Genomic DNA, 13,155 nt, shown 5'->3' on the forward strand with positions numbered 1-13,155 from the left:
GTCTTCTGACATTGACTCCTTCTTTATTTTGCTTTGTAATGGTGTTTCTAGTAGGGTTAAACAACTGGTTCTTTTGAGTTATATACTTCAAGTATTTTTCCTCATCTCATGTGCTGTTTTTTTTTTCCTTTAATCAATGACTAAAGATCTGCAAAGCCATATTAGCTGACACCCTAATTTTTTCAGTGTTGAAGAATGTCCAAGTATAAGAGAGGAATTGTAGTAGATACTTAAGCTGCTTTTACTGAAAAGTGCTGGCTCAGTCAGGGCCCTTAAATTAACCAAAGGCACCTTAAAAGCTAAGCACCCTAGCCCCCATTTTATTTCTGAGTCCTTTGCTTTGAGCCATTCTCTCTTGAAGTCACTGCTGGTTCCTAAAATTTACTGTCCAATCCTAGGTAACAGAGGTTTGAAAGCAATGCTTTGAATCTCTTTCTTCACTAGAAGAGTGGTCTGAGAACACAAGCAGTGCTTTTGTAATCAAAGTTAAACATTGACACTGGTTAAAGACATGATACGCCACAGCAGGAGTGCTGAGTGGAGAGAACTGATCAGCATCTGGCAGATGGAAAGCAAAGAGACATAGGAAGGGGAAAGAGGCCCAATATCTTCTTCAAGGTCAGTCCCCCAATGACCTAACTTCCTTCCTCTGGCTCCCCTCTTCAAGGTTCTACCACCTCTCAATAGCACCAAGCTGAGGATTAAGACTTTGATGTCTCTCTTTGGTGGATATTCCAGATCCAAACTTTAATTTCATATTCTACATAATTCACTGGAATTTTTAATCAGTTTATAAATGATCACAAAATACCAGCTATTATGATCATTAAAATAGTATTATTAAGGTTGATGGCATTTTCTGTTATAAGTTGGTTCCTCTAAGCATGGTCTCCAATTACATTATTTGATTTCCTCTGCCTGTAAGTGTTTAACTCCAAGTCTGTATCATGACTTATGACATCTTTTGACTTGTAAAAAGAAAAATATACATTATAGCTTCAGAATTTATTTTGATATCATTAGATTCTTAAATTTTTTATAATGTAGTAACAAAAATGATTATTTGCCTAAAAGTATTTAAGCAAATAAAAAATTAAATTTTAAAAAATTAAAATGCAGCAAGGTGGTGCATGCCTTTAATCTCAGCACTTAGGAGGCAAAGGCTTGAGGATCAGATTTTGAGACCAGAAAGGGCTAACTGATGAGTTCAAGGTCAGCATGAGCTATATAGCAAGACCATGTCTCAAAAAGCCAAGTACTATGAATGTAGCTCAGTGGTAGAACACTTGCCTAGCATGTGTGCGACCTTGCATTGGATCATTTATAAAATAAATGATAGAGCAATAGTGACCTAAACTAGCTTATATTTTGGATTTTTCTGAGGATAGTGGAAGAAAACTAGACATTGCTAGCTCATTGACTAAAAAATGGCTTTGGGATAATAAGACCTCAAATAGGAAGAGAGACATCCACATGTTCACAGAACACAAACAAGTAACAGAGTCAAAATCTTCATTGGGTGAGAATAGTAAAGTAATTCAAAATGTTTCCATAGATTATCACAAGAATTTGTACTGTACTGGAGCCAAGTTCTCTTTGTGTTAAGTTGGCACTTTGAAGAGAAATCTGAGTCTCTATATAATTTCAAGTCCTGTGTAGGAGGACCAACTTGATGGAAATGTCTGTGTACTGCTTGTGGAAACTTCCAGAGCTGGTAGACTCATTCACCACCTTTGGAACTGTAGGTGGATGCTGAAGTTTGGGCTCCTGTCCATATTGGGTCATAGTGGACAATGTCACCACATGTTAGGGGACAGCCAGTAAATCAGATTTCCTCACCACAGAAGAGTCCTCACCAAACTGTGATCCATGTTTCACTAGATCTGTGCAATTCAGTCATTCTGTGAAAAAAATAATTTTATGTTCAAAATGTTTTGAAGCACTCTATAATATATACAGCTTTGGGGTTCTCAATGCATATTAACATAAAGATAATATTTATTAGGAAAAACGTTATGCTTGATTTAGCTTAGCTTTCCCCTTAAGCCATTAACCAGAAGCACCCATCCCAACATGCCCAAGTTTGTGATATACTCCCTTAAGGAAAAACAGTGGATGGGTAGACCTTGGGGTCAGACGTGTTATCTGGGGTTATGCCATTCTCTATGAAATATAGTTTTCTAGTTATACAAGTAGAAAACTGTAACAGTTGTGGTTTTATGAAATGAGGTTCTGCATATGTATTCAGTCATGCAATCGCATTAGCTCTCTGCAAGCAATACGTACAAAGGGTTATTTTTCTATTATTCCAGAATTTTGCTATCCCCAAAGAGTCTCTCAGATCAAGATTAATTTGTTTTTTAGGTGTCTTACCTATCCTCACCCCTCCCTTGTGTGCTCTCGCTTTTATCATGTGCTCATAGTCCAATCCCCTTGTTGTGTTTGCCCTTGATCTAATGTCCACATATGAGGGAGAACATACGATTTTTGGTCTTTTGGGCCAGGCTAACCTCACTCAGAATGATGTTCTCCAATTCCATCCATTTACCAGCAAATGATAACATTTCGTTCTTCTTCATGGCTGCATAAAATTCCATTGTGTATAGATACCACATTTTCTTAATCCATTCGTCAGTGCTGGGGCATCTTGGCTGTTTCCATAACTTGGCTATTGTGAATAGTGCCGCAATAAATATGGGTGTGCAGGTGCCTCTGGAGTAACAGTCTTTTGGGTATATCCCCAAGAGTGGTATTGCTGGATCAAATGGTAGATCAATGTTTAGTGTTTTAAGTAGCCTCCAAATTTTTTTCCAGAGTGGTTGTACTAGTCTACATTCCCACCAACAGTGTAAGAGGGTTCCTTTTTCCCCGCATCCTCGCCAACACCTGTTGTTGGTGGTGTTGCTGATGATAGCTATTCTAACAGGGGTGAGGTGGAATCTTAGTGTGGTTTTAATTTGCATTTCCTTTATTGCTAGAGATGGTGAGCATTTTTTCATGTGTTTTCTGGCCATTTGAATTTCTTCTTTTGAGAAAGTTCTGTTTAGTTCACATGCCCATTTCTTTATTGGTTCATTAGTTTTGGGAGAATTTAGTTTTTTAAGTTCCCTGTATATTCTGGTTATCAGTCCTTTGTCTGATGTATAATTGGCAAATATTTTCTCCCACTCTGTGGGTGTTCTCTTCAGTTTAGAGACCATTTCTTTTGATGAACAGAAGCTTTTTAGTTTTATGAGGTCCCATTTATCTATGCTATCTCTTAGTTGCTGTGGTTTCATTGAGAAAGTTCTTACCTATACCTACTAACTCCAGAGTATTTCCTACTCTTTCTTGTATCAACTTAAGAGTTTGGGGTCTGATATTAAGATCCTTGATCCATTTTGAGTTAATCTTGGTATAGGGTGATATACATGGATCTAGTTTCAGTTTTTTGCAGACTACTAACCAGTTTTCCCAGCAGTTTTTGTTGAAGAGGCTGCTATTTCTCCATTGTATATTTTTAGCTCCTTTGTCAAAGATAAGTTGCTCATAGTTGTGTGGCTTCATATCTGGATCCTCTATTCTGTTCCACTGGTCTTCATGTCTGTTTTTGTGCCAGTACCATGCTGTTTTTATTGTTATTGCTTTGTAATATAGTTTGAAGTCAGGTATTGTGATACCTCCTGCATTGTTCTTTTGACTGAGTATTGCCTTGGCTATTCGTGGCCTCTTGTGTTTCCATATAAATTTCACAGTAGATTTTTCAATCTCTTTAATGAATGTCATTGGAATTTTGATGGGAATTGCATTAAACATGTAGATTACTTTTGGGAGTATCGACATTTTTACTATGTTGATTCTACCAATCCATGAGCATGGGAGATCTCTCCACTTTCTATAGTCTTCCTCAATCTCTTTTTTCAGAAGTGTATAGTTTTCCTTGTAGAGGTCTTTCACATCTTTTGTTAGGTTTACACCTAGGTATTTGATTTTTTTTGAGGCTATTGTAAATGGAATTGTTTTTATACATTCTTTTTCCGTTTGCTCATTGGTAGTGTATAGAAATGCTAATGATTTTTCTATGTTGATTTTATATCCTGCTACCTTGCTATAGCTATTGATGATGTCTAGAAGCTTCTGAGTAGAGTTTTTTGGGTCTTTAAGGTATAGGATCATGTCGTCTGCAAATAGGGATATTTTGACAGTTTCTTTACCTATTTGTATTCCTTTTATTCCTTCTTCTTGCCTAATTGTTCTGGCTAGGAATTCCAGTACTATGTTGAATAGGAGTGGAGATAGTGGGCATCCTTGTCTGGTTCCTGATTTTAGAGGGAATGGTTTTAATTTTTCTCCGTTAAGTATAATGCTGGCTGTAGGTTTGTCATATATAGCTTTTATAATGTTGAGGAACTTTCCTTCTATTCCTAGTTTTCTTAGAGCTTTTATCATGAAATGATGTTGGATCTTATCAAAGGCTTTTTCTGCATCTATTGAGATGATCAAGTGGTTTTTGTCTTTGCTTCTGTTAATGTGGTTTATTATGTTTATTGATTTTCATATGTTGAACCACCCCTGCATCCCTGGGATGAAGCCTACCTGGTCGTGGTGAATAATCTTTTTGATGTGTTGCTGAATTCGTTTTGCCATTATTTTGTTGAGGATTTTTGCATCAATGTTCATTAAGGAGATTGGCCTATAGTTCTCCTTTTTGGAGGTGTCTTTGCCTGGTTTGGGGATAAGTGTAATACTGGCTTCATAAAATGTGTTTGGCAGTTTTCCTTCCCTTTCTATTTCATGGAACAGTTTAAGGAGGGTTGGTATCAGTTCTTCTTTAAAGGTCTGATAGAATTCAGCAGAGAATCCATCAGGTCCTGGACTTTTCTTTTTGGGGAGACTCTTGATTGCTGCTTCAATTTCATTTTGTGTTATAGGTCTATTCAGGTGATTAATTTCCTCTTGGTTCAGTTTTGGATGATCATATATATCTAGAAATCTGTCCATTTCTTTTAGATTTTCAAATTTATTTGAATATAGGTTCTCAAAGTAGTCTCTGATGATTTCCTGGACTTCCATGGTGTTTGTTGTTATCTCCCCTTTTGCATTCCTAATTCTACTAATTTGGGTTTTTTCTCTCCTCATTTTAGTCAGGTTTGCCAGGGGTCTATCGATCTTGTTTATTTTTTCAAAGAACCAACTTTTTGTTTCATTAATTCTTTGTATGGTTTTTTTGGTTTCTATTTCGTTGATTTCAGCTCTTATTTTTATTATTTCTCTCCTTCTATTTGTTTTGGGATTTGCTTGTTCTTGTTTTTCTAGGAGTTTGAGATGTATCATTAGGTCATTGATTTGGGATCTTTCAATCTTTTTAATATATGCACTCATGGCTATAAACTTTCCTCTCAAGACTGCCTTAGCTGTGTCCCATAGGTTCCGGTAGGTTGTGTTTTCATTTTCATTGACTTCCAGGAACTTTTTAATTTCCTCTTTTATTGCATCGATGATCCACTCTTCATTAAGTAATGAGTTATTTAGTTTCCAGCTGTTTGCATGTTTTTTGTCTTTACTTTTGTTGTTGAGTTCTACTTTTACTGCATTGTGGTCAGATAGTATGCACGGTATTATTTCTATTTTCTTATATTTGGTGAGACTTGCTTTGTGCCCTAGGATATGATCTATTTTGGAGAAGGTTCCATGGGCTGCTGAGAAGAATGTATATTGTGTAGAGGTTGGATGAAATGTTCTGTAGACATCTACTAGGTCCACTTGATCTATTGCATATTTTAGATCTTGGATTTCTTTATTGAGTTTTTGTTTGGATGACCTATCTATTGATGATAATGGGGAACTAGAGAAAAGGTTAGATCAAAAAGAATTAACCTAGAAGGTAACACCCACGCACAGGAAATCAATGAGTCAATGCCCTGTATAGCTATCCTTATCTCAACCAGCAAAACCCCTTGTTCCTTCCTATTATTGCTTATACTCTCTCTACAACAAAATTAGAGATAAGGGCAAAATAGTTTCTGCTGGGTATTGAGGGGGGGGAGCGGGAGGGGGTGGAGTGGGTGGTAAGGGAGGGGGTGGGGGCAGGGGGGAGAAATGAACCAATCCTTGTATGCACATATGAATAATAAAAGAAAAATGAAAAAAAAAAAAAAGATTAATTTGTTAATATTATGGAATTCCGGAAATAGACTTATAAGTAACAATAACAGTTTGGGTAAATTTATTATACCTCTTGGACCATTTTTTTTCTTGCTGGAAAATTATTAAAAGCAAATATTAAATATTTTTCATTAACAAAATTAATTTTTACTTAAAGATAACAAATATTCTTAAGTATAATTCTTGGTTTAGTTCTTAAGCCCTCAAGAAAGTAAGCATCTATAGTAGCCATGTCCTCAGCCAACGAGGTCAAAAATTCATATTCATTCTTGGCATCACTTTTTTTCTTTTTCCTTTGCTCATGGATATCTCCCTTTCTTATTTTTCTTTCCTCTCCTTTCTCAGTACATGGTCAGGATCAGCTTACAATAATATCTACCACAATAGAGATAGTCAATAATTTTTGTTTAGTTGCTTTTCCTCATTTCATCTTCAGAAATACTCTCTGCTCACATACTGATTCAGAATCTCTTTAATGGTAAGGACTTCACTTATTATCTACATTATAATTTTATTTTATTAAATGCTCATTGCAGTAGTTCCAAAATAGTTCCTGAGTACTGAAATTATATCTTTTGTTCTCATTTTTTTCCAGTACTGGGGTTTGAACTCAGGGCCTCACCCTTGGTTGGCAAGTGCTCTACCACGTGAGCCACTCTGCCAGCCCACTATTGTTTTTTATTCTTAACATATAATCATTGCACATTGGGATGCATTATGATATTTACATATGTGCTTACAATGTATCTTGGTTGGATTAACCCTCTGTATCATTCTTACTCATTCATCCTCTCCCCTTTTGTTCTCATGTTTATAAAACCTTCTCCTCTTATGTGGACATGGCTTGGAAACTTTTGAACTTATGATAGGTTTTTAGGGTCTTGAGCTGCAAAGTCAGACTTTGGAAAGTCTTGCCATAGTTTTGACATTTATGTTCCAATAATATGAAAACTGTTCTGGAATCACAGGTAATGATGTAGACAGTAGGTATTCAGAATTATCTAGGAGCTCAAGTAAATGTTTGCAAATAAACATAATTATAGGGAAAAAGTAGAGGTTAATACTTATAGCTTCAGTAACAGTACTTCAGCGAATATTTATTGGACAACCTCTAACTTCTAAGCATCTCCTAAATTCTGCCTTAAAAACACATACCTAAACCTATATATCTATGTCTAGCTGTATCAATATTTATATCTATCTATAGCAATGTATCTTGCTTGTGAAAATATTTCTGTGTTGATTTACATAGCAATGATATATGGATATTAATTGTAACATAACTGAGTAAATGTGTATTAGTTCAAATTTTCACAATCAAACATACATTTAAAAATTTTTTCATATAGTAAAGATTTGAGTAGCTTGCAAGCACACATTCAAGTGCCTACATCTTTACGTGTGCATCTCATGAATCATTTTCAAAGGATAAATGATAAGTCATGTGCCAATTTATGTGTATTTGTGGCATTAAGGATTATTTACTATTTAAGCTTAAATGCAGAATTTTCTCATTAGACGGCCAACAAGATGAAAATAACATGCATTTCTAGATGCTATTACAAATGTGAAAAAATACCTTTATGTAGATAGACCTATGATTAGTTGGAGAAACAGTAACAAAAATCACAGTATAGCATGATATTTTAAGATGAGTCTTTCATGTACTTGGTAGACAAATCATCTTGAATGTCTCTCATCTGACACAAACTTAAGAGTTTCAAAAATAAAACTGATCCTGTGAGATCTTGTCGTTCCCTCAAGCTCAACACTATTTAAAGCTTAATTACAATTCACATTTATAATAAATAGACTTGGCATCATTTTATAAACACCTACTAGTCTACCAACTTTGATTCCCTCTAGGTGAGAGGAAACTAGTGAGAAGCTTATGAAAGAGAAAACAAAACCAAAAATGTAGCAGAGGTAACATTTTCTGGTACTGCCCTCATTAATCCCCCACCCTACCAAGAAGTCAACATCAGGATATTTGTGTGTGCATTATTTGAAGTTCTGTGACTGGCATTATTCACTTGTCACATGATCTTTTTGTAAAGAATTTTTGCTACAATTTAAATTTAAGAAAGAATCTCAAATTAGTGAAGTATGTTAATATACCTACGTATTCAAGAAATATTTATATAACTAATATTTTCCAGCTATTCTAAGTAATGGAGGTTTATTGTAAAACAAAGCAAATACTTTTTGTCAGGACTTTACCTTTCAGTGGGTAAGACACACAACAGAAAAATAAGTTACTAATGCAGAGGGATAAGTTGAATGCAATGGGAAGCTATTAAAGAGTTTTGAGCAGAGATATGTTTATAACTCATATCTTAAATATTTGAACAATATATAAGAACTGACCATTTAATAAGAGGGTAAGTATGGAAAGGGGAAACATTTAGAAGAGAGAAACAATTATGGGGACAGTGGCTCTTGCCTATAATCTCAGCTTCTTGAGAGATAGACATGCAAAAAGGGGCACAGTTCAAGTGGGAAAGTGCCTGTCTAATAAGTAGATGGCCCTGAGTTCAAAGGAGTTGAAATTTCATGGAGATGGGGGAAGAAGAAAGAGGAAGAGAGAGAGAGAAAGAGAGAGGAGAGAAAGAGAGAGAGAGAGAGAGAGAGAGAGAGAGAGAGAGAGAGAGAGAGAGAGAAAGAGAGAGAGAGAGAGAGAATGTTAGCCTAATTAAGAGATGAATCATGGGGAGTTTCTGGTGAATTAGAGAGACAGTGATAAAATTTGAAAATAGTTTAAAGATAAGACTCAAAATATCAAATAATAGAGTGAATACAGGTCAAAACATGAGAGAGTTGAATGTGCTATGTGATGACCCCTGGATTTGTTCAGATTTTGAGTATCTGAGGAACATTGGAAAGTGCCATCTTACCTTTCCTCTCTTGTGGTAAAGTGGATCATTTGGTCAGTTGGCTTCATCTACATAAAGGTGTTCCTAACCTTCTAAAGGTTGTTGGTCCCCATCAATACCTTTTATCTCGGTTTCCATGAAAACTTAAGAAATGTGAAGAAAATTCTTTGAAAAAAATATAAGATGGGAGTTATCAGGTAAAAATACTGCCCAATGATTTTTTTAATTTCAAAAGTTCGGTAGATGCAGGATCTTTGTAGAGGAAGTATATTGAAACAAATGTTTAACTTATTTTAAGAATCTGAAACAATGGAGAATGAAAAGCTTATTCATTGTTACCATTCAATTGTTACCAATTGTTTTACATAAATACTGTGATATAGACATTAAACATTAAAAGAATGTCTAATATTATTCACTGAATTACTGAAATTTAAAACAAACCCTTCTAATTATTCCAACTCACTTAGTATTATGCAAATCTTACAAAGTATCAGAATTTCTGGAAACAGTATTTTTCACACTTCCGGCGCAGGTGGCTCATCATGGTTCAAAGCCAGCCCAGGCAAATAGCTCAGGAGACCCCATTTCCAAAATAACCACAGCAAAATGGTCTGGGGGTGTGGATCAAGGAACAGAGCACCTGCTTTTGCAAGCATGAAGCTCTGAACATCCTCCCCCAGCAAAAAAGTATGCTTTAAAGAATCTCTCACCCACAAGATATTTCTTCAATCACAGGGATATTACATTAACTGATTCCTTAGTCTTGACATTGCAAATATCTCTCACCTTAGCCACAAATGGTATAAAGTTGCTTAAAGAATCTTGCATTCCACTTTATTTTACATTAATCTCTCAAGTTACCTTTACAGATTTTGTGTCGTCTTTATTCTTCCTAATTGCTGCATCTATTAAGCAAGGCAGATATTTTTCCACAATATCCTTGTTAATTGCTAACATATCTCACATTTACATAATATACTTTTTGGAGCAATTTCTGTGGCAACATTTCATGGCTAATAGGAAACAATTTGCTTCCTTTTATTAAGTGCATTAAAACTTCATACCCTAGACATCACTGATGGTAAACATTTGATTCTGCTCAAATTTAATGCACCGAGGCATTTTGCTGTGCAATATTAGGTTATTTATGTTCTGTGTTCTGCATTGTTAGCTGCTAATGAGAGTTCAACTCTTATTGCTCTAAGGCCTGAACACTAACCTCGTTTTAATGAGTTCATTATTTTCTGTCTTCTGAAAGGAAGACAACAAATTTTCCTTTTAATTAAAGGTCAAAACACCTCTGGTGAAGGAAAGGGAAGAGGTTATCAAACCTGAGGAGAAGCTGAGCAATAGCTCTCTCAGATTTCTAAGGTAAGCAAAGTTAGGAGAGAGTTGAGCAGTGTGTATTTTTTCAAGAATATAAACAGTCAGTCAATTTCTGGAGACCAAAGTGCATGTAAATTCAAGACTAATGAAAACACTACAACATGATAGCTAATGTGCCTAAGACTTTGTAAAAAATGAAAGTCAGCCAAAGTAATTAAAGTGACTTTACTCCTAACCAAAAAGGCAGTGTGGATCAATACCACTGCAGGAGAAAGATTCTTCTTTTGCATGATGAATAGGTTTTGGGGCGGAGAGAGCAGATGCCATTTTAATTGAGCCAAGAAAAAACATTTCAAGTATTTCCTTACAGAAAGTGAATCAAAAGCAAATCAATATTTGGGGGCACTGCTTTTAATAAGGAAAAGATATGCAAATCCAGTAAGAATAAGGATATAGAGATGAAAAGAACTCTTAAATTGTGACATTTTTGTACTAACAGTTGTTATGTGCATTTTCCTCTAACCATAGGAGAAATGTGAAATTTCAATAACATCGTTCTCTTATAAAGAAAGTATGAAAAATTGGCTACTTATGTCAAATTCAATACAAGTGGAATCAAGAAATTTGCACAAAATAGCTAAATGCTGAAATTGTTTGGTTATATTAAAATCAAAGTATTTTCGTTATGCTCTGATAACATATCCATTCTATATATGGATTATTTTAATCTTCTATTCTGTATATGGATTATTTTAATGTTCCATGTTGTTTTCTAATTAACATTTCTTTCTTTGGTGTTGGGAATCGAACCCAGGGATTCACACATACTAGGCAAACATTCTACCACTGTGTCACACCAAAACTCAAGATTTAAATTTTTAGTGATATATTTTTATTTAAGCAAATACCTTCATTAATTTTAGGTAAATGTGTGAAACCTAGTATGTATCATTTTATATTTCTAGTAATGTTCCTGTTTTAAAGTATATGATGAATAATTTTTTGATTGTTCACAGAAAAATTGCAGAGTACAAAGAATTTCCATATACCCAAGACTTACTGCATTTTGCATTAGTATGATGTATTTGTTCCAATTAATAAATCAATACTGGTATGCTGTTAACTAAAATCCATACTTTGTTTATCTTTTCTCAGTTTTTCTTTAAATGTGTTTTTTTTGTTCTGTTATCTCATCAGGATGTGACATGACATTTAGTTGTTATGCCTCCTCAGGCCACTATTGGTTGTCAGATTCTCAGTTTAAAAAAATTAGAGCAGTTTTGGCATACAGAGAAAAATTCAACAGAAAGCACAAAATTATTATATATCTGTCTTTTCTCAACCCATCAAACTTTCCTATTGTCAACATTTTCCATTGTTGTGGAAAACGGATTAGTTACAATTATGGATGAGTATTGATGCATTACTATTAAAGTCTGTAGCTTACCTTAGGGTTCCTTTGTTGTCTTGTACATTTTATGGATCTGGACAAATGTAGAATGTCATGTTTCCATCATTTCTGCATCATGCAAATCATTCAGAATAAGGACATAGAATATATCTAGGATGTAGGTTAGTTTTACTACCCTAAAAATCCCCTGCACTCTACTTAGTCCTTCCAGTGCCTCCTGGCAACCACTGACCTTTTCACTGTCTTCATAGTTTTGCCCTTTCTAGAATGTCATGTAGTTAGAAGTATGCAATATATAGCCTTTTGAGATTGACTTCTTTCACATAGGAATATTCATTTAAGGTTTCTCTACCTCTTTTTGTGGCTTAATGACTCATTTCTTTTTATTACGGAATAACATTTCATTGTCTAGATGTAGTATGGTTTGCTTTGTATACATTGACTTATTGAAGGACAGTGTGGTTATTTCCAAGGTTTGGTACTTTTGAATAAAGCTGCTGTAAACATTTATGTGCAAGTGTTGTTTTCTGGACATAAATTTTCAATTCATTTGGTCAAACACCAAGGAGTATCTTGCTGGGTTGTACAGTATGTCTGTGTTAAGCTTTGTAAGAAACAAATTATCTTCCAAAATAATGTTCTTACATTAAAAAGAAGTTAATTTTCTGTAGAACTGACCAAAATAAAGTTGTGTGAAAGATAGCATAGAAGGGAGGGTAAATAGAAGGAAGTAATTTAAGAAAAAGATTACAGAAAAGTATCGTGTAATCCTGATCAGAGGAGGTTTCACTAAGTAGATGAGTTTTAAACAAATCTTTGAAAATAACACAATTATTGACCTGGTGCAAGAAAACAAAGTACAATCTGGGAAAGGTGGAGGGAGAATACACAGGGTGAATTATTTACCACCACAGTTTCTGTAAATGTATTTTGTTTCTCTCACTTCTCTGTTTTTGGAGAATATTAGATTACACTGCATGACATCTCACAATTTGAGTATCTGACTATAAAATTATACCTCACTTTCACATTTCTCATGAAGTGATATACCATTGTATTTCTATACCTTGTATATATGTCTACACGGCTGTGACATACGTAATAACTTTGTATTAGCTTCTGTTTTCTCAATTATATTAATCACTGATGACTAGAGGATATTAGTATCTCTAAGGAACTGAAATATGTTAAAGTCCTCTTAAAATAACAAGGAAATACTACATTATTTTAGTGTACTTTCATCCCATAAAGATTAGTATTGAGTACTAATAAACATTCAAATATGCTAAAAGTTTCTAGGAATTAAAAATATGTGACACATAGTTTATATCCTCAAAGTTGATCCACGCGAAGGAAAATATGTACTTGAGTCATTATAATTAAAAAAAATATTTTATC

General features: G+C 34.6%; 1 protein-coding gene and 1 long non-coding RNA gene across 4 annotated transcripts in view; one reads left to right on the forward strand and one right to left on the reverse strand.

Moving 5' to 3' along the window:
- Ndst4 (N-deacetylase and N-sulfotransferase 4) overlaps positions 1–13,155 on the reverse strand; it is a 277,456-nt gene that overhangs the window by 146,323 nt on the left and 117,978 nt on the right. The window lies entirely within an intron of this gene.
- Positions 542–13,155, forward strand: part of LOC141410867 (uncharacterized) — a 130,674-nt gene continuing 118,060 nt past the window's right edge. The window contains exon 1 of the long non-coding RNA XR_012435655.1: positions 542–618. This is a non-coding gene — a long non-coding RNA (uncharacterized lncRNA). The remainder of the gene's footprint in view (positions 619–13,155) is intronic.

This window comes from Castor canadensis, chromosome 9, assembly GCF_047511655.1.
Source record: "Castor canadensis chromosome 9, mCasCan1.hap1v2, whole genome shotgun sequence".
Lineage (NCBI taxonomy): Eukaryota > Metazoa > Chordata > Mammalia > Rodentia > Castoridae > Castor > Castor canadensis.